Source organism: Oryzias melastigma, linkage group LG13, assembly GCF_002922805.2.
Source record: "Oryzias melastigma strain HK-1 linkage group LG13, ASM292280v2, whole genome shotgun sequence".
Lineage (NCBI taxonomy): Eukaryota > Metazoa > Chordata > Actinopteri > Beloniformes > Adrianichthyidae > Oryzias > Oryzias melastigma.
In genome coordinates this window covers 17,429,820-17,457,392 of record NC_050524.1, presented here as the reverse complement: position 1 = coordinate 17,457,392, position 27,573 = coordinate 17,429,820, and the positions used below count along the sequence as shown (strand labels likewise).

At 37.2% G+C, this 27,573-nt stretch overlaps 1 protein-coding gene across 3 annotated transcripts in view; it reads right to left on the bottom strand.

The window, feature by feature from the left end:
- grik4 (glutamate receptor, ionotropic, kainate 4) overlaps positions 1–27,573 on the bottom strand; it is a 401,676-nt gene that overhangs the window by 203,396 nt on the left and 170,707 nt on the right. The window lies entirely within an intron of this gene.

Sequence of the window (27,573 nt, the reverse complement as noted above, 5' to 3'; positions counted from 1 at the left end):
CCTTATTCAAAGACCACTGGGAATAATTTGACAAAAGATCAAAAGATGATCTGAGCGGAACTTTATCAAAGGTCCGGCAACAATCAAAGTGATAAAGGAAAGTAAAAGATGGTGTCAAATAATTAAAAATCTTCAACTTTTTTGGCTTCAGGCAAAAGCGAACCTGCTTCCTAAAGTTGGACAGAAACCCATTGAAACAGATTACAAATTCAATGGTATAAACTGATTAAACACAGGACACATTTTTCACTTGGTGTAATTTTATTGGCTTTACTATAAAAGGCAATTGATTTACTGTGCTTGAGAGTAACACATTTGATGCAATCAGGCAGTTTAATGAAAACGTGGTGCTTCACACAAAGAATAGAAGTAAAACACTCAATACTTTTTGAATTGGTTTTTTAAAGAGGAAATTCCTCAAGATTTTTTTTCTAAAATCATGAAAAAAAGAGTAAAAATTCACTACAGATGCTGAATGGTACGCGAATGAGCTTCCTATGTGCGTGTTCAGCAGCAGTTTTATAAGTTCCAGGTGTTTTAGATCCAGAACTGTTTGCCTGTCAGCAAATGAAATTATGCATTTACTTCTCTGCTGACGTGTTAATGAGCTTTCAACAGCTGTCCTTCTTCTGAACGTCTTCAAACCCGACGCCCCGCAGGTGAACCGAGCCAGTCCATTCTCCCATCCAGCCTACTTTATGGAAAAGGCATCTGATAGGATTTCAATTCCCGAGGGAAAATGGCAGCGCCAGGTGTGAAGCCTGTGGATTTCGTCAATTATCGCGACTGCTTCATTGAGTTACGAAACACCCACCTGTCTTTCACACAGACGTCTGAACACATCTGTATAGATTTATACTTAGAACTCCTTGAAGTCATCACCCCAACATTAGCTTCTACTCCATAGAAAATACTATTTAGGAGTAAATTTTAATAGGAGGTCTAAAAATTTATGTCTAAAACGAATTTGTCTTCAATGTCCACGATGAGGAAAAATAAGATGACACCTCTGTCTGAGTCTTTGATGGATAAACTGCCAGACAAAACATCAAGAGTTACTATCATCAACACAGTATGAAACAAGGAAGAGATAACACCTGCTACGAACATCAATAATCTGATAAACCGGACAGACACTAAATAAGACGACTGACAGTCGAAAATGAGATGTCTTCTGCGCAACGCTGACCGGCTCAATAATAACTTTAGGAAGCAAGCCAAATCAATTAAACCCAACATTTATGCTGTTTGTTTCATTCTTTGAGTTAAAAAAAAATTAGAAGGCAGGATTGCCTATCTGCTTGGGGCCAGCAGGCTGTATGTCCTGCGGGAATCCCGTCTCTCACTGGGTGTCATTACCTGTCAGCCAGTATATCTCCCTCAGCAGGACTTGCTCAGAGATAAAGCTCCTGACATGCAATTGTCTGGAAAGTCAAGAAAGACCAGTGGACACGCAGATAAGAAAAGGACAGCAGCGATAGTTCAGAAACAAAAAGCGAGCAAAGCTTTCTGGGAAAACACTATTAGTGACGATAAAGCAATCGTCTGACTGCTGATGAGTGTGCTTGATATCTGACTAATAGTGCTTGAATTGAAATTCTAAGGTAGTTGTAAATAAATCTCAAATTTTTCATCCCAAAGTCAAAAAAAATATTTCATATCCAGTTGACAACAGTGAAACCGCAAGCATAGCTAATACCTGATGACATTTAGCCCACGGCAAACAAATCCATCTTTGAGTATGACTTCATAAGTTAGATAAGGTTTTGAATGAAGAAAGTTGATTGTGTTTGGATTTCAAAAACCACACAAAACCTGTGGTGAAAAGGTCTTGAAGTAAAAAAAAAAGAAAAAGATTGTTGTACTGCACCATTTTCCTGCTATCCATTATTACCATGTGGCTCTCTTTGATGTGACAGTCCAGGGAAATGGTCTGACATTCAGCTACTCCAATGGGCTGAGAGCACTCAAGGGGGCTAGTTGCTCATCCTGTTGCTTCAGGGCAATGCTACATCATACAGTAATCCACCACATGAAAAGGACAAGAGTAACCTTTGCTTTCAATCACTAGTCTCCCCTCCAACTCTGTCTCATCCTTTTCCTCTATTTCTTTTTCTCTAATGCATACTGGCATGTGGTCCAATGATCCCAGTATGAGTGATGGCCACTGCACATGAAATATTGACTTTGCATCACCATTTCTACAGCTCGGGCAGAGATCAGACAAAAGTCGTGTGGCGTGAGGGTAGCAGTGCCCGAAGACAGAAGACTGTTGTTTTTGAAAAATGTTGGTGTTATTAAACTTGGGATCTATGGAAACCAAATTTCTGTGAGATCTTGTTCCAGACCAGGAATAACAAACATATACTCGTGAATTGTTTTCCTCATTTCCTAATGCCACTTCTGCCTTGCACCATGTTGCTCAAGACATTTTAAAAGTATTTTTTTTGTTATTTTAGGGCAGGGGTGTCCAAACTTTTTGCAAAAAGGGCCAGATTTAGTGAGGTTAAAATGTTTGAGCAACAACCGTTCAGCCTGACATTCTTTGAACTATTTTAATAATTATAAATGAAAATTAACTATATAATAACCATTTTATTGCAATAGCAAACTTTTTATTTCTTTACTTAAAAAAAATACATCTACACACGTTTTTACCAAAGTTACTGTTAATTTGTTAATTTTTCAAGTGTTCATTCCCTGTTAGCTCCTCATAGTTTGCACGACTCGTCTGCCTCCAGACATTGAACTCCTTGAAAACAGTCACAGTGTCTTGGCATATTTGGCAAATGCACAAAAAAATATGCTAATTTCTGCTTTTCCTGGAAGTGGTGTACCTCGCTGTCAACTTCCCTTTTCTTTAATTTACAGTTAAAATGTTACAAACGAGTTAGAAAGCATCGCAGAAGGGTCCAACATTCTCACTCTCAACTGGTCACATATTGACGTTTTTTTAAAGGGTAACTCGGTTTGGTTACCCTTTAAGGACTCGTCTGCATCAAAAATCTACGTTTTGGGTGTCCCCAACTCGTCATTTTTTGACGTGCTGGCTGTTCCCCATTATATCAAGGGTCCCCAACCTCCAGGGTGCAAACCAGAACCGGTCCAGTACAGGGACCTGGAGCGCACCAGTACCCTAACCCAGTACCTTTACCCTAACCTGGTACCAGTTCGCACCTTGGTACTGCATCTGGTACAGGTTTGGGTCTCGTACTGCATCTGGAGCCGGGTTAGGGTACCTGTACTGGCACTGGACCCGTCCCGAGGACCAGTCTGCGTCTGGTACCATGTCACAAGGGTTGCAGACCCTCGATTTTACAAACAGCCACCATCTCAAGAAATGACGAGTTGGGGGTCACCCAAAACGCCAAAAAGTTGGGAGTGACATGTGTTGAAGGGTCAGTGTTGCCACAGGTTTACAAAGACTTAAATTATAATTTAGCCAACCCCAATCAAGAAATCGTACACAAAGTTTCTAGATAATTCTGGAGTCTGCACATTATTCATTTATTTATGTATTTATGAGTGATGGGAGCCTGCAGACCATTGGAAATAAGAGCACTGGCCACATTTAGCCCGCGAGCCAGACTTTGGACATGCCTACCACAAAGGGTTTTAGTTCTAAAAGAAGCCCTGCAAACTTGATGATGATTTGATCAAATGAATAGAAAATGTTGGAAAATCTCATGGCTAAAATATTGCCTTAATTATAATTATTGATTTTGTTTTAGGAATTAAAAAAAAAACAAACTGAAATAATTGTTTCCTGTAAACACAAATGAGTTTGTCTCAACTCTACAAGAATTTTGAACTCTTTTTTTTCAATTTGAAATTTGCCTTCTTCAAACTGCTGATTTGAGATCTCTCTGAGTGTCAGATTTTGACTCATTGCTGCCATGTCAGAACAGTGCTTTGTTTGCAGCCTTTTCTGAGAGGTTTTTGAAGTGTTTCAAGTCGTTGTCCTGCTGGACGAGCCTTGAAATCTAGTGGAGACGCTGCTTTCTGACACCGGTCTCCAACTCTGAGCTCCAATATTCTTTTATTAATCAGGTTATTCTCTTTGAAGGTCTTGTTTCTTTTTTTTATTTTATTTTTTTTTTGTAAACAGTGCATTGATGTCTTTTCCAAAAAAATAAAAAAAACGACTTCTGTCACAGTTGTCTATGGCATGTTCTCCCACAAAGATGGAGGCTTTGGTAAACTCCAGTCCTGTTTTCAATGCCTTTGTATCAGCGGGGTTTTCCTCCGACCACAGCATCCCTTTTCCTTCAGATGGTGACAAATACTGCAAATACATTGTTGCACCCTGTGTTTGCAGATCAGCTTGAATTTGTTTTGGAAGTTAATTGGGTTCTTTATCCACCATTTGAACAAACCTTTGTTATAATTTTTCATTATATTTTCTCTTCTTCCCACGTCTAAGAAGGTTATCTACAGTGCTATCAGCTGTAAACTTCTTAATGTACTTTTTAATTGTTTGATTTCACAGTTTTTTTTAATGAGAAAATTGCTTGTTTTTTGTTTTTAACAGAAATAAAATGAAAAGAGGAAAACCTAGTCAGATCAGCTTTTCTTAATTATTAAAAAAAACAACAACAAAAGCTGGATGATTGTTTTTTGGTAAATTGTTATGCTTAAAATTACATTTTTAGATCTCATTAGGAGAAAGGAGACTGATGATAAATTTACTTTTTTGAGTTATTCACAAGTTTACTGGTGGTGAGTGGATTTCAGAAAATACAGTTGTAAAAGTATAAGGTTTTATTGACATTTTAATTTGTCCACATTTTTAAGGACGTTTTTCAAAATAAAAGTATCTTAAAGCTATACAACTGCAACATCATTGGTTCTCTGAACAACAATGGTGTTGCCATTGTTGATAACATGCCTACACAAAAGGAAAGAGTCTAAATTAGTGTATTTAGTCTAAATAAAGACTAAATACACTAAAAAAAATAGTCCAACTAACCAAGACATAAAAACTTATAAACCACTTTTTGATCTTGATTTAAGAGTGGTAAACTAAAGAATAGAATGTGTAAGATTATAAAATATATTTTGAGCTGATATGTCTTATTTCTTTATTCTTAAAATATGGTTTTTGTATGTATATTAAGATAAAAACACATCATGAGAGATTTTTAAAAAAAATCAGACATCACATTTGACACTTAATTTTAGCTATAAAATTTTGTTTCAAGACATCCAGGCTCAATTCCCATACTCCAACATTTTTATACACTTGTTTAGAGCTATAAACAAGACTGGCAACAATTCTGTCACACAGACTCAGTTAAGCTTCCGCCACATCATAACTGTATGTTCAAGAGAAAAAAAAGAGAAAAAAAAAACAGTAAAAAAGCAGACTGTCCCAAAAACCAAGGCACTAATTTACTTTAGACACATAACATAAATACTAAGAAAAACCACACATTACTCATATTGTGCACCTAAGTCACCCAAAACATGTTTAATTGAGATATTTAATAACCACAAATTCTTGGTAAACACCGAAGCCATCTCCGCTGACACAAACATAATGCAATTATGTTATATTAGTTTTGACTACTGGCCACTAAAAATCACATCATTTTCTGGTTAATTTTGTAAGCATTTAGCCCAAGATAATGTTTATGGTCTCCTTTTTCTTGGTAATGATTGGAAATTGAATCTTTTCTATTGTCTCTCTCTTTTTTTTCCTGGAAACAGTTGTTTTTTAAGAGTTTTTTCCTTACCAAGAAGGAGGGTCTAAGGGCATGGATAATCAGTTTAGTTTAGCAACCAGTTATTGTTTGTATTTTATGACCAACTTTCTGCTTTCGTACAATTACTGGTACGAAGCCCAATGAGACAACTGTTTTGTGACATTGGGCTACATAAATAGAATTGAATTGAATTTAACCAAACAATTTCTAGTTTTAGTATAATCAATGCTTCAAAACAGAATAATCCAAGGACATACGTATGTCTAAAGTTATATTGGATTTCAAAGTAAATTTTTAGACCAACGAGTTCAAAATCCACAGAATAAGCTAAGTTTATCTACATTAAACAGGATATTACAGGTGGTTCCATTTGTGCTTCAGAGATACTAGATTCTTGTCACTTTCTCAAAAGAACTCTAAAAGTAATATAAAGATAAGAAGATGGGCCTGGACGCATCAATTTAGAGAGGGAGAAAGAACACGGAAGCTTCTAGAGGGACAAATAGCTATAAAAAGTACACATGAATATTGAAGTTTGGAGTAGAGAATGCACAGATGTATCCATGAGGTTTGAAAGCTTTCCTAAAAAAAAGCTTCAATGAGAACAGCAGCAGGCACAGTAGTACACAGTTCACAGTTATGGCTTGTGTCCCCATACATCTGAGTTTCAATAACCCTTAAAGATAACGGCTGGAGCCCATGCAATGTGATTCTACCTGCAGAACTCAGCAGGCAATTATTCTGTCTTTCCATTTCTGCCCAGCTCTTCACCTGTGTGCTACAGAAATCTTCTTTACTGCCGCCTAAAAATATGACCTGAGACTCTTAGGGATCTGGAGATCATCTAATGCTACAACAACACATTTAGATCATTTTCACATGCAGGAGACGCCACTCTGTTGGTGCAAAGATGCTTTTACAGTCAAACAGTTTTCTGCTAAACAGGAAAGAAGAGCTAACAATGTAACTGGTAGGTCTCCAGGGATCTGCCTGGGTAAACACAGTGTGTTGACGGCACAGATAACAACCTGTGTCAAGAGATGGTAAGTGCATAGTGCATGTGACAATAATACATGAAGGACAACATGCTGGAGATGGAGAACACGCGTGGGAGAAACTGCAGCTGAAATGTGTTGTTGATAAGGTGAAAGATCCAGGGACACTACAAGACTCAGGTGAGTGGAAGTAAAAGGTGATTCATGGTGATTCCCGGGCGCTCTGTAATTTGAGAAGAGGAGAAAAGGAGAAATACAAAGAGAGACAATCTATCCCTGACCCTGAACGGCACAGGAATGGGCAATGGAGGCACCCAGAGTGAGAGGCAGAAAACCACATAGACTCGTGCACTGCCTCACACACACTGAGACGGGGAGGACTGTCAATTGATTCAGTGTAGAGCAAGATAATAATGCAGTGAGTCGGACAATGAAAACAGTATCCCTATCTGTATACTGTTGGCAAGGTTGTCCAGAAGCTTTTGTTGGATCTGTCACTGTATTGCTGTTTAATTGATGCTATTAGCAAGAGTGTGAAGGACCACAAGCTCATCTAAAAAGCTAGTCATTGCTTTTTTCCCCAAATTCTGCACATTTTTTCTGCCTAAATAGCAGAACCGGATAGGTTGAAATTATAGACAAATTGTACATTTTATGGTCCAACCACCAAATTTGGCATGGGTGTACATTAGGATCCCCTCTTTCAGAATACACTCAATTGTTACAAAAATATTCAGTGTCTATTTGCTCCAGTCTCAACAATATGGGCTGTTCATGCACAACATGCTGACTTTAAAGGGCCTTTACCGTGCTCTTCTTAAGTCTTTCAGAGTAAACTATATCCATATATATGAACATATATTACCTTAGTCACACTAAAGAAGAAATTATTCATGAAATATGAGTTACCATCAATGTTGTCCATAATTGTAAAGTGTGTTTTCTCTTGAATTATGTGTACTTTGTTAATGCAGCAAGACCTCCTCATCCCCGTCACAGCTACTTAATATAATACAGCCATAAAAACATAACCTTACATGTTATTCTTATTAGATTTTAAAGTTAGAGAAAAATGCTGTTTGACATTGGCAAGGAGGATATTTAAAATGTACACAAAGTGGATTAGCATGGCATTTTGTTTAACATATCAAGTGGGGTTCCATCTGTGGTTGAATTCACCCAGTACCCACATGGAATTAGATCATTTTTATGGAAGTTGTGTTGACGGGACAGAGAACATTTTCTGTGAATTGCTGCACTAACACAGTGGCATGGATCATTGGTGGGGGGGGCTGCAGTGGTATAACTCCCACATGAAAATTATTTCAATGCAGAGAGATAATAATGTGATATCCTGGCACCAATGACAATCCAATATCTTCAATGTCTGACATGAAGCACTATAATCTAACACAACGATGTACCTCCTACACACACAAACACACACACAGAATGGGGAGTACTAGAGTATCACAAGATTCTGGGAGTTTGCTGAAAATTACCAGCCAACCTTGATGGCTCATCTGCAAGAAATGTTGGGGAATAAATGCACTTCCGTAGTAGTGTAGAGCCATCCTAATATAAAAAGCAATGAGATGTCCGGCTGTTAAGATCTATCAAAGACTGATGGTGCTCCCATCCATCCATCCATTTAACCCGCTGTAACCTTTTTGGGGTCACAAGGCTTCCAGAATCTAACCTGGCTACTATTGAGCAAAGACAGGTAACACCCTGAAAGGTTGCCATTCTCTCACAGGCCAAAAAGTTTAAATTTTGTTAAAATATTTTCTTCCTTTCATCTTAAATAATCTTATTTGGCAATAAAACGAACAAAAAAGGCAATTCTCTAACCAGAATCATCCGGTTGGAGTAGATCTGGCAAGTATTAATGAGTGCACTCACTTATTCATCCAACAAACCTGTCACATGCAAATGTGGCACCATTTAAAATATGCATAACAGGTTTATCAAGAAATTTCAAGACACACTGCTAAAACAAAGCAACAAAATAAAAATGAGAAGTGTTTAAGGTTGAATATTCAATAAAAAAATACTTCAGTGCTTTAATGGGGCTGAAATTAAAACTATTGAATCCTACAATAGTCTGAATCCTAGCATACACAAATATGCAGCAGACATCTGTTTAGAGCCAGAGGTGGCGTTGAAGGCAAAGGTGGCAACTGCCGATGGCTGTGCCAAGCAACTTCAGCGGCGGAGTGCCTGGCAACAGCTGGAAGAGGAGGGCTCTGAAGGCTGGCCAAACTCTTCACTGTGTACCAAGATCAAAGGTGAGGCATAATGGACTGAGATTGGCAGAATGAGGTTTCAAGTGAGAATCTCTAAAGAGATTTTTAAACTTCTGGTGTCGCTTCCTTATATTTCGGCATTTTTATTTAAATCATTTCATGGCTAATAGAGTCATGATCACAATGAGCTAAAATTGAGAATGAAAATGTCAAGTTGGTTGAATTTTCTTTTGAGATTTTACTATCTTAAGATGCAAATTGGATGTATCCTACAAGAAAACCTTAGCATTAAAAATAGGGGACAGATTTCCATATTAGACTTAGTTGTACATGCTCCTACTAGCATAGAAAAGCAACTGACACCAGGACAAAGGATTATGAGGATTAAAATGCAGTATACTCACCTGTTAAATAATGACTTAAAGTAAAAGCTAAAGGATCAGGGCAAAACATTCAACAGTTTCTATAGAACAGGGGGATTTTTGCTTGAAGGTGCAGCACAGTATCAAAATGTTTAACCTGCACCATCATACTTGGTTTTTCCGCTCTGTCTTTTGGAATCAAAGCCACACACTCAGGAGAAATGCAAAGCAGTGACAGTTTTGTTTTTGAAAATCGACCTAGAATACTTTTCATCTTGGTGGGCCATCCATTTTTCCCACACATCAAAAGCACTTTCCCATTTTCAGAGGGATTATGTTGTTGTCGCTCAGATAATTTGAACAAAAACAGGCTGGAATCTTGCACACGGAAAGAAGCTGAGATAGAGAGCAAGCAGCTGAAGGAAAGTCTCCGATGAAAAGCAGCAGCTGGTGTTTGCATTGAAGGGAACACTCTACTTATCACAGTTCAACAGTGATAAGCTGTGGAGTGCAAGAGGAATTGACCAATTGGAATAGGAAGAAAAGCGACAAAAGTGGGTTTATTTTCTACAAACATATTTTAGATGCAGAAGTGAGAGGAGGAAAAAAATTAAAGGGTAGAAGGGGAGAAAGAACAACTGATGGGTTAGGTCGATAAAGCTGCAGGGCCATAGCATAGAGGCATATCTCATCAATACTCTAATCTAAGCCATTACTGCTGTTTCTCTGCAGTAATAAAGCCTTTCCTGTTCAAACCGTCTGTGATGAACCAAGCCCAAACCCATTAGTTTTACATTTATATACCATCAGTTTGAGCGGTTGCAGCTCAGTTTGAAAAGGCAAAGCTGTTCAAAAATGTTGGTCCATTTTGTGACACTGAACAAACCCTTAATGGTAGAGGAGATTTAAAAGAACAAAGACCAAAAAAAAAAGAAAAAAATGTGGGTCCACTTTCCTGCCATTTTCTTTTCACCATGTTGTTGTCTATAGAAAACTGTGAGCTTTTACTCAACTGTCAGTGAGAAAAAAGATCTCATACGTACCGCGGCTCTAGTAGAGAAAATGCTTTGTTTCAGAAAAGCAAAGGGGAATAACCGTTAACAAGTGCTGGGAATTTGATACAACTCAACATCAAAGAAGCCCAAAAAAGTTTAACAGAATACTTACACCTACTGCAATGCAGCTTACTTATTACACACAGTTCCCCCTCAATGCTCAGTTGGCTCTAAATCAAGAGATAAAGAATAAATATCTCTGTTATGTTTTCTCGAGGGGTGAAGGGGAAAAATTGATTTGGCGATATATAGCGATATTTCGTTTGGCCATACTTGTATCGATTTCAAAGGCTGACAAGACTATAAATATCTATTTATTTATGAGTTTCCTTCAGTTTCTATTGTTTTCTACCTAAATCCCTGACCACTAGTTGGCAGCACAGAGACTTTTTGAGTAGCTCTACACCAGGGGTGGCCAACCCTGGTCCTCAAGAGCCTCAACCCTGCCTGTTTTCTAGCTCTCCCTGACCAGCTTGCTGTTGATTAGCTGACTCAAGTAATTCCACATCCTGATTAGCTGAACACACCTGATTTAGGTTGTCAGCATCAAGCAGTCCAGGGAGGGCTGGAAAACAGGCAGGGTTGAGGCTCTTGAGGACCAGGGTTGGCCACCCCTGCTCTACACAGTGACCAAAACAACATCAGTATCTCACAATGTTATGTTCTTATGAGATATACAAAAATTAGATTCTACTTGGGAACCAAAACTCTGTGCCACTTTGCTGCCAGTATCAGTATACAACTACAATGAAAAATAATATTCAGTTAGAGTTTTTTTCTAAGTCATACTCTTAAAAAAAAAGTTAAAAAAATTCTCCTAGTACAGTCTTAAGAGATAATATAATATAAGATAGTCCTTTATTTGCCCCAAAGTGGGGAAATTCTAGTGATACAGCAGCATTACAGATAGGGATGTATCACAATATATATCGTATCGTGAGACAAGTATATGTATCATACTGTATGTATCATATCGCCAGGCTATTGTCAACTGACACCTCTCTTTTATATGATCTCAGGGTGTAATAAGACTCAAAGTCTGCTGGTCCGGACCGAGTCCTGAACCTTGCGTTTGGTCTGTATTCAGACTGCCATCAACTGGACATTTCTGTTTTTAATCAAAACAGTCATTGGCCAGGAATTACAAGAGTGGGGCAAAACAATGAGAGAAAGTCCTATGCTTTGCAATCCTTGTGGTGATACTTCACTTATTCAAACTTTATGTTTTCAATTTTGATTGTCTGTATCAACGTCAGGTACAACACTTTTTACTGCTACTTTGGTACAGTTTAGGCGTGTGGCAAGGTGGTTATTGAGGAGACGACGGTTAAGAGCGTATGCTGATAAGTGTTCATGACCTAAAGATTGTCAGGAGAACAGTGTGAGAAGCAATGTGGATCACGTTAAAAGTTGTTTTAATGAGCCTGCATTCATCTCAGCACAACTGAGTTGCTGTGTCTCATTGTTGCTCCACGTTTAACCAGCCTTAGTCGCTTCCTTTCTACTCTGTTTACATCCCATAATGCCCGGCTACGGTGGTCGTTTGGCCCAGGTGTTCTGCTTCGACCACTGAGCCTATTCAGGCAGAGGAAACTCAGAGTAAACTGGAACTCAGTTCGATTAGAAACCAAACAAAACCACCTCCAAAGAAGGGTCAGAGAGCAGTTCCTGGTCCTGGATCAGGGTCTGCTGGGATACATTCAGACTGAAAACTTGTTTTGGATTATCAGGGTAAACAAACTCTGGTTCACTTTAAGAGAACCGAATATGTCCAGTCTGAACACACCCTTAAGTTTCGCTGTGTTTTGGAACCAATTTTCCATGTTCTGCTGAGACTGCTTTATATCCGGTGGATTACTTTTCTTTTTCCTTTGGTTCCAACAACTGATTCATTGCTAAAAATAGTTTTGAATTACTTAGTGAACACTTGCCTCTCAGTAAGAAAAAAACCTATTCAAATAAAATGTCTTTCCCCTGGTTATAAATGTAGAACAGTTTTCCATGTGCCATCTCTTTTTGTGCCCTGTGTGATATCAGAAAACAGCACGGCCACCGCTCTAAACTGAAAGATTTCCATCTCCACTGTTTCAGCCCATTTTGGGTAGAAATGAAAAATTGTTGGAGTTTTGTCTTGTGTGGTGAATTGATGGGGTAAAAAAAAAGATAAAAAGACTTCTAAAATTGTTATAGTCAGTGATGTTTTTTTTCTTTTCATCTTCGTCCAGCAGACACCAGACAAGTTTGCTGTTTGGCTGCAACAGCGCCTCATAAATTTGCACAGACTAAATCAAGCTGGCAACCAATCAGCACATAAATGCCATGGGCTTATGATTAATTTTGAAAATAAAAATGCACAAACATACTCTAAATAATAATAAAAAAATAAATAAATAATTGACAAACCAGAAAGGGCACAAGTAAACAAGTTTGGGGGTCTCGGGTGTAATTTTAAACATGCATGAGAAGAGATTAATTTTGGAAAATATGCAATGGAATGAGCCAGCATAAGAAAGTTTTTTTTTTTTCTTTTCTCGTTAAAGACACAAATTATTGTATGATTTGCTGCATTACGCAACAGAGACCTAAAGGTAGAACATTTTTTAAAAGACCCACTTCAATGAAAATCCTGTTTTTTGGTGTTTTAAACATGTTCTTGTATCATTTTTCTCATGATGGAGGGCATAGAAATACAATTTTCAGGTTAACTTTCTTTATATGAGTATTTCTTTATTCAAATTGTCGTAAATCAGGAGCAGACAAAAAATGCAGTTGGAAAAGGCTTTGGTGCGACAATCGGCAAACCACAAGCTCCCTGCTACGATCCATTAACGTCTTCGTTTTCCTTGTCTGAGCTAGTATCTGGCTCAAAACAGTGTGAAATGAGTACAATGTCTTGTCAAAAGTTCAAGACTATTTTGAACAGTATAACAGTATAATTATACCTCCTAACCCTAACAACATATAAGTTGAGTCATACATTAAAATCTGGTAAGAAAGAGTCTTTGAGAAAAATGCATGCGGGGAATATAAAAGAAAGTCATGTTCAGGAAGAGTCTCTAATTAGCAGTCTGTCTCGCTGCTGTTTCAACCTTAATGCTCTCCCCTTTGTAAACAACCCAACCAAACAAACAAGATTTGAAAGTGGATGAGTTCCTAAAGCAAATTTGGATTCTGTTCTAAAATGCCCCGTTTGCTATCTCATGCTTGGCTGTGAAAGGGAACAAAGTGTTGTATCTTCATATGTCTATAAGCATAAGTGGTCTCATCCTGAACACAACAAGGACAACGTGCGCATTACCTCTACCAGAGAATTCAGCTTGAACCTGAATGACGTGAGCATTGAACTGTGACTGTTACCATCTTTGATTTGCTTTCTCCTTTATGTCAATATTGGATGAAGGACAAAAAAAATAAATAAATAACACGATGAAGATGGTTTGTGTGTTTAAATGTGTGTGAAAGTGTTATGTACCTCCTTTAACCTTGGTTATTTGTTGTAGATGCACAGTGTCAGAAGACAAGGAGAAGGCTTATGATCGAGATGAAAGTGCCATTGCAACAAGAAATACAACTACTTGAGTTCTTACATCTATTTTTACTTCAATTAACATTGGCATAGAAAAACGCTGTTTTCAGAAAAAGAAAATCAACTTGGAGCTCGTTGTATTAAGTCCCTCCAGCTTTTCAAAAAAAGGTAGGATCCTTACTAAAACTATTTAATTTGATTGAGAATTTAAATAAGTGAGAAAAGTAGCATGAGTTTCATAACTTTTGTAACATCTTGCATGTCGACCCCATCAGCCTGTGTTAAGTCAGCTGAAACAATAATCAGACGATGCTGTCTGACAGGGTGTGCAAGGTTTAGGCAGGAAAGCTGGAAGCACTCAAGCTCCGCTTGATGTTACAGGTTTTCTATTAAAGGCAGGGCTAGAAAATTGATTTACTTTTACTAAATGTTAGTGTTGTTAACATCTTTGAGGCCCTGCGATGGACAGGTGAACCACCCAGGGTGTACCGCACCTTTGTCCAACAGTGGAGGAGATAGGCTCCAGCAACGCCCTGACACCCAAGTAGAATAAGCGATTTAAATAAACCTGATGAGAGAAGACGAACCCGGAGCCCACTCATTTACTACATGAGTAAAAAAGGGCTACATTAGCACCAAGTGCAATAAGACTTTCCATGTCAGCTCATAGGTCACAGATTTCTTTGTTAATAGAGTCGAGCCCCCGACACATGGTTTCAGCTAGCTGGTTAGAAGAGCAAGCTAGTTTCCGTCTTCTTTGGCTTTATCCACATTTCTTCCTTACATCTGGTTTCGTCTTTTTCATTTTTCCTCTGGTTTCTGCTCCTCCTTTCATCGATTTCTTCTCTCTGTTAGTTACTAATGAATTTCGAGGAGTCTAGTTTGCTAATTTGTTGGGAGCAGTGAATTACACAGGCATCTCGTCCGCCATCTTGAAAAACCAACCGTAATAAGACTTTTCAATGCAGCTGGGGGGAGGAGGGGACTGGATGAATAACTACTTTTATTCACATTTACTCTGTTCTTAGTGGATGTTACAAATGATATATGGCTTTAGGACAGTTTTTATTAATACTTTTGACATTTTTTTAACAGCTCCATACTTTTAATCTAACTTGTGTATTGCTATGATTACTTTGAATATTTCTAATATCCTTTTTAACATCTTCCTACTTTTTGTGTGTTTGGAGCAACGGATGAACTCGCAAATTCCTTTGGGATTAATAAAGTTTATCTATCTATCTATCTATCTATCTATCTATCTATCTATCTATCTATCTATCTATCTATCTATCTATCTGATAGTAACATCTTTGAAAACCAGTTCTTGTTTGGTAGCTGTACAATGGGGTATTTTTTTCTTCATGAACAGGTGATGATTAACAAAGAAATCTACTTTTGTTTTCATCAAGTTGTTTCTATTCATTGACAGCTGCAAACCAGTAAGACCTGTGATATCAATTTCCCTGAGTTATCCTCCCCTTCAGGATGGCCTTGCAGTTGTTTTCTTTTTGTTTTTACTTTTTCTGTGAATATTTGCCAGTTCATTTAGCTGTGCTACAACTCCCATCATGTGGACAACAAGCAAAACATGTCAGACAATGCAGCTGTTTATAAGATAACGAATGTTTCTGGTTTTGGGGGTCCCTGTGTGCTTATGCTACTTTAGAAGTACACAATAAAGTCTCTACAATCCTCATAATTCACACCTTTAATTTTTCAAACCTTTAAATGATATAATTAACAGCCAATCCACCGAGTGAAAATTGAACTTATATTTAAAGACTAAAATGTGTTATTTGTGTCTTCATCACTTAATAACCTAAAGCTGAAAGAAAATCTTGCCATTAAAGCCTTCTGGAAAACTATGCAATTACTGGTTATGTGACTTTTAGTCTTGTTGTTTTGTCTTGAAAACAAATGTTTTAGTCGTGAGTGCAGATATACAACAGCAGTGCTGCAATCTGAATATAAAAGCGTATTTGCACAAATCTAACAATCAGTTCACAGAAGGAGAGGTTTACTGGCTGTGCAGCTCAGCGGGAAAATGCATGCATCTGTTTATGTTCATACGCTGCAAACCACTGATGCTGTGTGTGTGTTTCTGCCCTAATCAAAACAAAAAGCTGTTTTTCCCCCACTAACTGCCAAAAGATTGACTACAGGACCAAAAGCAAAGCTTTATCAGTGCTTATGCTGCAAAAAAAAACAACACAACTTTATACACAAAGGCATAAGTGGAAACACTGGCACAAGTTTACGGAGCTTACACAGTAAGCCTTGGCAACATGAGTTTGGAGGCTTTGTGACTAAAGGCACTGGCGCAGCAGTTGTGGACACATGCTGCAGATGGAAGACGGTTCAGGAAAGGCTCAATACTATCACAATCAATGTTGAGCGGGCATCAATCATGACTAATCCAATCATGTCATTTAATTTTGTTTAAAAAGATCCTGCTGTGTAACTGTGACCCTAATAGAAGAGGACAGCCAACATCTGGAGTGCCATGAAAACTGTTCAAAGCAGGATGTGTTTGTGTGGGAGAAGTGGCAGAGATGTGGGATGCAAATTTGGGATAAATTAAAGATAAACAGTGCAAAAGCAAATCTTTGCTTCTATCTGAAGTGATTTCAAGGAAAACTAAACACTGGGAAATGCAGATTATGCTTTCGTACACAGCAAGGAAGCTTCAAAAGGCAGTATGTTTGGCAAATGTTTGGTCATTAAGCTTACATGGCATTAAAAAAATGTGAGAAGTCATAAAATGCATTTAAACATGGCAGCTGATCTGAAAATCAAAGTAAATAAAACTTGTCTTGGTCTAATTTACACATGAGAATGACGGCTGGATTTTGTTTTTCCTGAATACTCGAGTTTGGTTGGATGCAAGGGGACATTTTGAGGCAAAAAACAGAGGATAAATCAAGGAATGGAGTAAAAATCTTTGACATTTATACTATACACAAAATGTTTTATTTTAAATCAACTTCACTACTGGATATGAGCCAGTTTGGCTTCTTGGTAAAGTGCTCCATCTCTTTGTTAAGTGGCATGATGGGTCAATTGAAAAAAGACAAATACTGACAACCCCATTGGGGACATATTGCTACCTATGGTAGTGCAGTCAGACATATGGTCAATAAATCGACTAACTTTCCAATCTAGACTAAGACAAGGACAGCAGTCCAATTAAATACCCGAGTTAGAACCATTGTTCAAACCTTAGTGGCATGGAGTGGTCGGTTCCACGATTGTGCAAACAAACAGTTGATTCTGTCTTTTTTCTTGTCTCTATGATTAAAAGCCTAAACATGTCCCAGACTGCTATGTACAGACCAGGCATGTGTGGTGCATTTAAGAACATAGTGAATGTGGGAATTTTAAACACACATTGGTAACTGGTGTTCACACAGGTCTGTTGCTACTCAATATACTAATGCATGTACTCACAGTTGGAGGAGGTTTGGTGTGAAATGTTAAACAGATGCAAATCTTTATTCCAGTAAAGACAAGATTTGGTGTCGTATAATTCCAACTAAGCCAAAACTGCAATTAATTGATGTCTCATCAATGATCAATTTTCAAACAATTGGCACTTCTGTGTTTTGAAAAGAACGCTAACCACGTATCACTACCAACTCTGAGTCCCTGATTTGTCCACTGTTTTAGCTTTAGGCACATGCTCAAACTCTGCATGTTTTGTATATGGAGCCCGAAAATGGACTTAAGAACTTGTGTAGCGACACATGAACGCAAGAGTTTTGAACACAGAGGATTTAAGTGCATTTAAATAGATTTTTTTTAATTAAAAGCAGATGCTCGAATGCACATTTCTTAGCCCAGTTAGAAGCTATTAGGGCTGTAACAATTAGCTCCCAAAAATTCGAGTGTGAATATTCTTAACGTTGAAGATCGCTGATTCACCATCTTTATAAATATAGTAGAGTGCAGTAAAATACTATCTGGGGACGACGTATTTTTATCTCTGAAATGGAGAAAAATGTTGGATTTTAGATTTAAGAATTAAAACAAAACTGAAAGAGCAACGCTACTGTCACTGGAAGTAAACAAATCTTCAAAATAAAGTGTCGGTCAAGCTTCCTGTTTTCAAAGTAAAACTAGCGAGTGCCTAATAAGAATGACGTTGCGCTCCCTGACACAAGTTCTAAAAAACGAAATCAACACCGGAGCTTTAGCTTCAGTGTTTATATTGTTTTGATTAAAGTAACTCTTTAAGAGTTGACGCAATTAACGTAACTCCAGCGGATTCTGAAGCACAGAAATGCGGCCTCGCGCTGATTAACAGCACTGCACAGCCAAAAGATAGATGTAACTAACGTGAATGATCTGATTCTGTTGAAGAAAAAAAAGTGAATTTTTATACCGGATTGGCACCATTATGCAACATTAATAGGGTAAAGTGATGCAGAACGTTGATGGAAAAACTGTGGAGAACATTTCAGAGCTTGCTCTTTAATGATCCAAAACAACTGTGATTTTTATATGTTTGTTGTTTCTATTATTGCTGGACTTAACCAGAAGGTTGTTTAAAAAAAAATAAAAACATTTGTTAATTGACATACTCCATCTCTTTTATCTTAATCTTTGCGTTTTTATTAGTTTTGCTCATTCTGATCTCCAAGGTATAAATGATGGTGATTTAGTACATCTAATTTTAATTTTCATACATACAGCAAAAAGACATGCACATAGCAACAAGGATATTAAAAAGTAAGAATTGTGGTTTAATTTGTGAATTGAATTGGATTGTCACCTATGCAACAATCCACAGCCCTATGCTGCATTAAAAATGCTAACTTCTGCAATGGCAAAAAAGTATAGAAATTAGCAATGTCCTAGAAATTGTCTTCAATAGGGATTCAGGATAAAACCTTTTTCCCCAATTGTGCAACATTAGCATAGCATTAAAAATAATACAAAGATGGGATGACCTAGGTTTCTACTGAGTCTACTCCAAAATGTGGTGTTTAATAAAAAAAATAATGGAACGTTCTTGTAGTCAAACATGAAATCATTCATAGTGCTGGAACATTTCGATTCAAGGTTACTTTTATTTACCTAGAATCTTTCTTCTGGATTGGAAATGTCGCAGACGACTCCAAGAGGGTATCAAGACAATGAACAATCTCAGCTTTCACTCACATTTTGTTTAAAATATTTCGGCAAAAAATGTGCAAGAAAAAGAGATGATGTAAACTTACTAGGTATATAAATAATTTTAAGCTTGACTGTACATGTGCAGTTTGGCATGAAGGTCTAAATGTCTAAATGAATTCCATTTTTGTGGTGTGTGTGCTTGATTATCTGGGTGTGTTTGTATAAATGCTTGGTTTCGTTATCCTACATGCATGTGCACAAGAAGCTGATACTATAGTATTAACTATACTATACTATACTCCTTTTCTTTTTTTGTTCCATCTACTAGAATTAAAGACTATCTTTGTAGTATTAAGGAGGAATACAAATGAAGCCCCTCTTTCAACCACAAGGTATTCTCCTAATGATAATTGCTGGGGTCACTAGTCTTTACAAGCATATCCGTTTTGGGGGTTTACATAAATATACACCTGGAGCTTCCAATTAAAAATGTATTTAACCTTTATTCTCACAGTGAAACTCATGCATCACCAAAAAAGAATGTAATTAGCTTGCAGTTTTTGTTTATCCTGCTGGACAGAAAAAAAGACAAAGAAATATTCTTCTTCTTGACACGAACAACATTTCATCCACAAATGCCATCCTGCAGCTTGACTGATTTCAAATCTTCCCGTTTTCTAAATGTATGCAAACCACACAGTATAGAAGAATGTGAATATGAAGTGCTGATGCTCATTTGAAGATGAGCAGACTCATTTGAATGTGTCTGTTAACTCCACTGAGGATACATTGATTGAGGACATTGAGTTTTGTGTGTAAATAAGGTTTGTTATTGAAATTGAGCACACATTCTCACACACACGTCTATGTATGAGTTACACTTATCTGATTTACTGCTTAATTTATGCAGTACACTGGAGTAAAGAAGTGTGCATAATTGCATAACATCGCTCCTATCTGCCATTGCTGCCATTAACAAAACGACCGGTCCCAGCACCTGCCCTGGTAATAAAAACCTCAGAGATTAATCATAAACTCTCCCTGTTTCAGCCTCGGGGTGATATTTGTCTCAGCGTGTATTTGGACTCCATTCTGTGCTGTAAACACACAAGTCCTCCACAAATGTCCTGTGCCTCAGTACGCACTTAAATGAGGTGGATGATTTGTTTTTTGGTAACAAAGGAGCACATTTTTAATGCCCAGAGGCACAGGTTCTGCTTCAAAATTATGGCTTCATACGTCTTCATTATCTTTTTGAAATCTGACTAAATTAGGTAAAAAAATAGACCCGACAGATGGTCACCTACATGGAGATGCTGCCCAAAATAAACCCCTCCAACTACACATGTCTGCATATCGTCCCACCACTGAATCACAGAGCAATTAATCGCTCTTTATCCTCTGAGCTTGTTTGTTTTTAACCAAAAAAAAAAACATTCGGCTCAACGCTAAAAGGTTAAACACAATGACAACATCAGGACAGTTGCTACTGGCAAACAGCTTCAGCCCTTCTTGCTTGTTATGTAAGTGCTATAACCTTTTTATTATTATTATTGAAAAACTGGGAAAAAAATTCTGTCAAGTCTAAAATGCCAAACAAAACAAAAAAGCTTGAAAAAAGAAAAATTTTTCTCATCGCTTCAACTAATTTCAAAATGATTTCATTGTGTCTTAATAAAGAGCACCTTTGTTGGTCACTTGAAAGGATTCCATGGAGCATTCAGTACAAAACAAGAGCTCAAAATGTTCATTTATATAGCTGTTAAAAAGCAGAGTGCATGCTATGCTGGCATCTATTACACACGAGTACCTGCCAACCCCCTGGTTGGGCAAAAAGATGGTAAGTATTTTTTTTTGTTTTTTTTATTTCCTGTGAGTATTTTTGAATGAAAACAATGTCTTAACAATAACATTTATTCTGTTAGCTGTTAAAAAAGTTCATTGCCCCCTAAAGCTGATGCCTAACCTTACTTTTTTATTCTTGTTCTAAGAGTTGGAGATATTTTTGATGTTAAAACTTTACAAGAGTTGCTTTCCAGGTGAACTCAGTGTTTAGAATCACAGTGGTTGTGTTGAAAGTGTACTAGAATTACTTAAAAAATATTATTTTTGTGTGAACATTGAAACAATATTGCACTAAATTTGACATTATATTTACTGAGAGTGGGAAATACTGGGAAGTAGATTATTGCTCCGAAACAGAGTAATTACAGGGCTAGCATTGCTGATACCGATACTTTTTTCTTTAAATGTTGAATTATAAAAAAAAAAAAAAGAGAAATACACAATTTTAATGTTAATTAAATGTATAATAAAACACAGGACAGATACTTTTAACAAATAAATATTAATTAACTAATTATTACAATTTGAACTGAACATACATCAAATATAGAACATAATAAATAATGCAATAATAACCAGAAGAACACAGTAACTAATCCAAACATTTGTAGAGAAAAGCAAAAATGTAACAAAAATGTGAGTAAAACAGTACCACAAACTTATATATATATATATATTAAGGCAGCAATAAACTGTGTCAAAAGTATTGAAAGTATGGATTTGATCATGCTAGTATCAATACTTTATCTTGGTATCGATACTATCGGTTAGGGATGGGTAGATAAAATCGATTAATCAATCTGAATCAATCTAAGCTTAATAGATCAATAATTGATCCATAAAAGTAAAGATCAATTTAAGGTGTAATGTTAAAGTCTACTAGCTTAAAACTAATGTATGATGGGATTTCCCATAGGACGGCTAATGCTAATGCTGAGTCAACCTAAACATACATGCAACTAAATGTACATCTTTATTTACTCACAGGCATACATTTTCCAAACTATTTTAAGGAAATATCTTCTTAAAGTAATCATTTGTGGTCTGAAACAGTTTTTTGCTCATACTTTCTTCTTCTTCTGGAATAAGGTGTGATGCTATAGTGCGAGCTCCACCTAGTGGCCAAACTGAAAGGCCCTCCAGGAGAGGCAGAACAATCTTTGGAGCTTCTCCGTTTGAGAATCCATGTAATACTGTATGGTATTAACAATCTCATTATAATTTCACGAATAAATTTTACAGTATGTGAACTGTATCACATTGATATATATATATCTTCAAAACATACATATATTATTAATGTATTTCTAAACAAATGTGTGAACTCAAAATTGATTATAATCGATTTCATTGAAAAAAAAAAAAAATTAGGATCAAAATCGCTCCACGCTCTGATGAATCAAATTGAATTGATTCTGAAAATGATTGGCCAAACCTCCCCCTACTATTGATAATCGGATCAATACGCCCAACTCCTAGTATTTACTCTGGATCACTTTGCATTAGAAGATTTCTATGTATGAGCCTTAAATTGATCAAAAAAGTACTAGAAAATAATCATTGATCAAATGCAATCAAGCAAAAAGAAAAAAAAACTAACTTGCAAATGTTTTTATGAGCTAATTTATCTTTAGACAAAAAATGTACTGTAATTAAAAAAAAAAAAATAAATAAATAAATCAAAATTTTAAACAACTTTTACCCAAAAAATCTAGTTTCCTTCTAACAACGGCATATACAAGTTAATAAAAGCTGGCCAGAATCAGTACAAATGAGGGCAGAGTGAACCTGACTGGAGGCAAGGGCACAATGACTCAGCGGCGGTGGCTCCAGCAGCCACCCTTAATAAGTCACTGTGAGTGCAGGACTGAGGGGATTGACAGTATGGGGCTGCTGACTTGTGGGTATTACCTCAGCGGGGCTAATTACACTATTAGAGTCTGTCTGTTGGCTTCAATTCTGCTGACCAACATGTACAAAAAACAAGCCAACACACAATCTCAGCCTCTATAGAGTTTGTTCGAAAAAAAAAGACTGTGGGGTACATGGCAATATTGTTGCACTTTGTTGTAAAAAAAACATTATTTCATATGTCAAATCAGTGTTGCTGCTTTAGTCAAACAAAATAATATGGTTTTTTATGTAAAATTTACTTTAAATTGACAAACCAGATCTTTAAATGTGCATTCACACCGAACGCGATTTGCGCGGCAGAGGCGGCCAGCTCCAATGTTAATCAATGGTACAGGCGCGCTCTGAGGCGGATTGAAGCCTTGCGGCGCGATATGAGTGACCGGCGTGGCGTGAAAGTCCGCCAGCATCTTGATTTGAGCAAAGACGTGCAAATTGGGCAACACGGTCAAAATGTAAATAACTGAAGTTTGACACGTCGCCATGTCGCATCAGCCAATCAGGAACTCAGCTTTAGGCACGTGACATTTTCAGTGACTCGATCAGCGGGTAGAATTCTAGTCCAAAGCGAGTGTTTTTGTCCAGAACTTTAATCTTTTTCCTTTACACATTTAAGCTGCAGGTTTACAGAGCTCATCCAGCTGCTTTTGGGTCAAGGCGGGATACACTCTGGACAGATCGGAGACTTTCACTCCCGCGGCGGAGCTCACTCACTCGATATGCCAGCAGACATAAAGACACTGCGGGTGCTTCCAGCTTGGGTCTCATCAAGATTATACAAAGGAAAAAGGTCTCCTAGTTTTATTTTATTTTATTTTTTGATAGGGGGCGAGCAGCAATTTCGCTACGAGGCGAAAGAGGGACGGGGCACGCTAATTTGTTGCGCGAATCACGTTCTGTGTGAAAACACCTTTAGAAAACACAAATTCAGAAAATGCATTAAACATGCACGTCAACTAACTAAACCTTGATGTTTTCCCTTAACACCCACTTTTATAAATCCCAGCAAGGCCTGTCCCAGAGGAGCACATCTCAGCCTCAAACTCTTACAGACAAAGTGAGGTAAAATGAATTTAGCCCACCAAGGATCTGCTATCAAGGCCGCCTGCTGAGAGTGGAAAAAGGGAGCAAAAGATGCACATAGATTTGTCTGACTTCTACCTGTGGAGACAGTCAGGGTCAGAAAGCTGGGTAAGAAGTTTTTTCTTCATGTAATAAAAAAATACCTTGGTTTGACAGGGACTTAAGATGTTTGAGAAAAAGATAAAGAAAAGGCTACGCAATTGATTAAAATAAAAGATGTGGGTCAGTAATAAATGGCTGTACCTAGTCCAAACTGTACATAGAGCTCTGGCAGAATTTTACATACACTTACTAAAAAAATATGTAATGTAGCAACATTTTTTAATCATTCTCTTTACATTATAAGTCACTCACATGTAGCTGAACTTACATGGTTAACAAATTATGAAATAATACAAAAATCTAAAAAACACTAAACCTAGTCTTCGCACAAAATAGAAATATTGTTAATTAATGAATAAATGATAGCCATAGTAGTACATAAAGTCTACAATGCATGAATAACATACAATGTCTGGTTTTTGATATGCAAATTAGACTAGAAGCATTTTGGTTTATTTGTTTGTTTGTTTTTTTAATGTCGATAAAATGTGAAGTTTCTTTATCATACTTTCTGTCACAACAGAAAATATGCAATAAACCAAACACTAAATCAACTTTTTTGGCCGTTGACCTCTAAAAAGGATGCTTTAAAAGTCCTGTCTGTAGGTCATTACCACATATTTGACTATTCAAAAATAAACTTGTTTAATTCCAGAAATTATTGCCTAAAGCTGTCTGTGTGCTGCTCCCTACCGGTTTGAAAGGAGGTATTACAGTTGAAATTTGTGATTGGTAAACTGGTTTCAGCCCCACATTATTTCAGGAGTTTCATGTCATCATGCTATGCAGCTCAAGTACAAAAGCCCCGCCCATCTCTTAATCTGATTGGTTGTTATTGTGTTAGCTTTAGCATGACTCGTATGTGTTTTGCTTTCAGTTGTCAAAAATGTACTGACTTGCACAACTTTCCAGTGGACTTGGAAGTTAGGGAACAGAGGTTGAGTGCAATTGACATTGAATCCAGCCAACTCCATCCTGGTGATAGATTTGTAATGAACCTTTCACTCTGGATTGTTTGCTTAATCATTAGCCTTTATTAGCTTAGGATGCTAGTGTCATTTTATCACTCAGACACAGGTCCCCTTTGGTCTGGACCATGAGCGCCTGCCTCAGGAGAAGGTGGATTAGGAAAATCATCAACTTCCACAGAAAGTTCTTCAGACAAACTGGCATCACTTTGCTCGGTACCACTCTCCAGACTGAAGACCCAGAGTGACTACGATACTTCAAGCTAACCTCACTGTCACTATCAATCACAGTTCCAATCCACACCTCCACCTCTCAGCTCAAATCTGGGCAGGGAGTGGAGTCAGCCTTCAACTGTCCTGCTGTGTTACCCTTTAAGGTAAAAATTATTTAGTGTAAAATGCAAACACTGTCAATTAAGTTAGTGATACAATGATGTCAGTACAAAACAAGAAAAGAGAAAACCACATAGGTGAGGTTCTTGCTTATAAAGAGAAAAGAAAAAGAAAAATACAATTGTGTTTTGTTTTAGTTGTTTCCATTTTTTACTTGGCCAACTTGCATGAGTTTCTCCCCAATCTCAACTTTACAAGTACAGGCCAGACTGTAATCTTGTGAAACTGTGAAAAAAAGGATCTAAGCTGAGATACTAATGCATTACTATGTGTTAGTGTCTGCATGAACAGAAAATATATATATTAAATATGTATTTAAATCGATTTTTAAAAGATAAAGGAATGTAAATACCACAATTTTGCACTAATGACGACATTTTACCTGTTTTATAAACTAAACAAAAACACATTTAAATGATAAAAAATATTTTTTTCTACCATTCAATGGTAAATATTGAAAACTATTTTTTTGCTGTGAAAATGAACTCGGCTGTTTCTGGACTGAAGAAAGGAGGCTTTGAAAAACATTGGCAGCAAGGTTGTTAATGAAGGACGGTGTTGTTCTAACTATTTTCCACAGCTTTCAAAGCTGTATTAAGACAAAATAGCCACTAGCTACAACACTCATTATGTGAGCAGGGAATCATTTTTTCTCCAAATTAGCAAAAGTAGCAGCGTATAAAACATGACGCCCTCACAAAAATTTAAGTTGATTACCCACTAAATTACTAGTCATTTTACAGAAGACGCTGTTTAGACAGGAAGGAGCACTTTTGCTCAAGGGGACCAGAGGTGAACAACTCTGGTTGACAAGATTAACTAACCTGAGTCACCTCATTAACAAACAGTAGTCCATTTTAGACCATAGGTTATAGTGCCATCAACAGATATGGCAACAATAAAGGGCCCTCATTTCACCCTAAACAGAGCTTGGAAGGAAGAGAATTGCCGTTATTGGGACGGATACATTAATAGAAAGGCCAGACAGTGACATTACGCCGTCCAGGCTGGACTCGGGAGACAGCCATGTTAAATACCATCTCCGGGAGCACAAATGGCAGGGACTTTGTGGCGACGTTAGGGAGTATGTCTTTGTTTCTGCGATTCCCTTTGCTTTGAAATGTCCGTGTGGGAGTCTGTACCTGTGCCTTGAACTGAAAGTACACTAGCAAGAAGAAAAGGATGCTGTGCGCAGAGCACATCAGAAGAGAAAAGGAACATAGGCCACGCACCTAATTATCCATCACAAGCAAAACAAAGCAGTGCTGTTGTAGAATTGCTTCTGTAGCAAAAAAAAGCGACATTAGGCCAGTGTTCAAGAAATCATCAAGCTTTAAACAGCTAATTTTAGGTTTTCTTATATCTGTACATCCAAAAAGTCTGAGGTTGAATTAATTTAGAATTGGAAAAATACATATAATGGTTTAAATGCATCAGAAATGATGCAGACATGGTTCTGCTGTGACAGTGAAGCCAGAAAAATCAGATACAATTAAAACATGTGAGTGAGCAGACCTGATTTGCTCAAAAAAATATCCCCTAAAGATAACTATTAAAGATAACTACACCCTTTCTCTTGAAACAGGAAAAAGGAAACTGGGGGGTTTGCACACATTTGTAGGCATTTATTTGTGTCAGATTAAATCTAAATTAAGTCATAAAGAATAGCTAGTCATCATTTTTCAAAACGAGGCAAGTCTTAACTCAAAGAAAGAACGGAACTAAATCCAGCTGAATGGCCAAGTGGTTATGTATTTGTTTGGGTCCGGGTGATCATTGGCTCAAATCCGTACAAAAAGAATAAAAATAGGACCTGATGACTCCCTGCTGGTCACTCAGAGTTCAGGATAGAACTGAGAAGGTGAAAATCAAACAGTTTTCAAGTCAAGCAGTGACTCTAGCTCACAAACACCCCCCACCAAAAAAAAAGCTAAAAAATGTGGTTCCTTAGAACATTTTAGCATCCTTCAATTGACCATAAACATTTTAAAAAATCTATTGATCTCTAAATTGCATTTGACACAAAGCCAAAAGTGCCCAGTTCCTTTAAATTGAAAATGTTCTAGCTATTGTAGGGGTTCTAAAGTAGTAAAGATATTCTATAATTCTTCATCATGTTGAGAACTTTTACATTTTTAGGCTTCTAGATTAGTGGAATAAATGTTGTTATAGATAAATAAAAAACTGAAGTAAAAATAAAGGTACACTTCATGGATTTACATTTTTTTGAATAACTATAAATATATATATTTAGGCACACATCC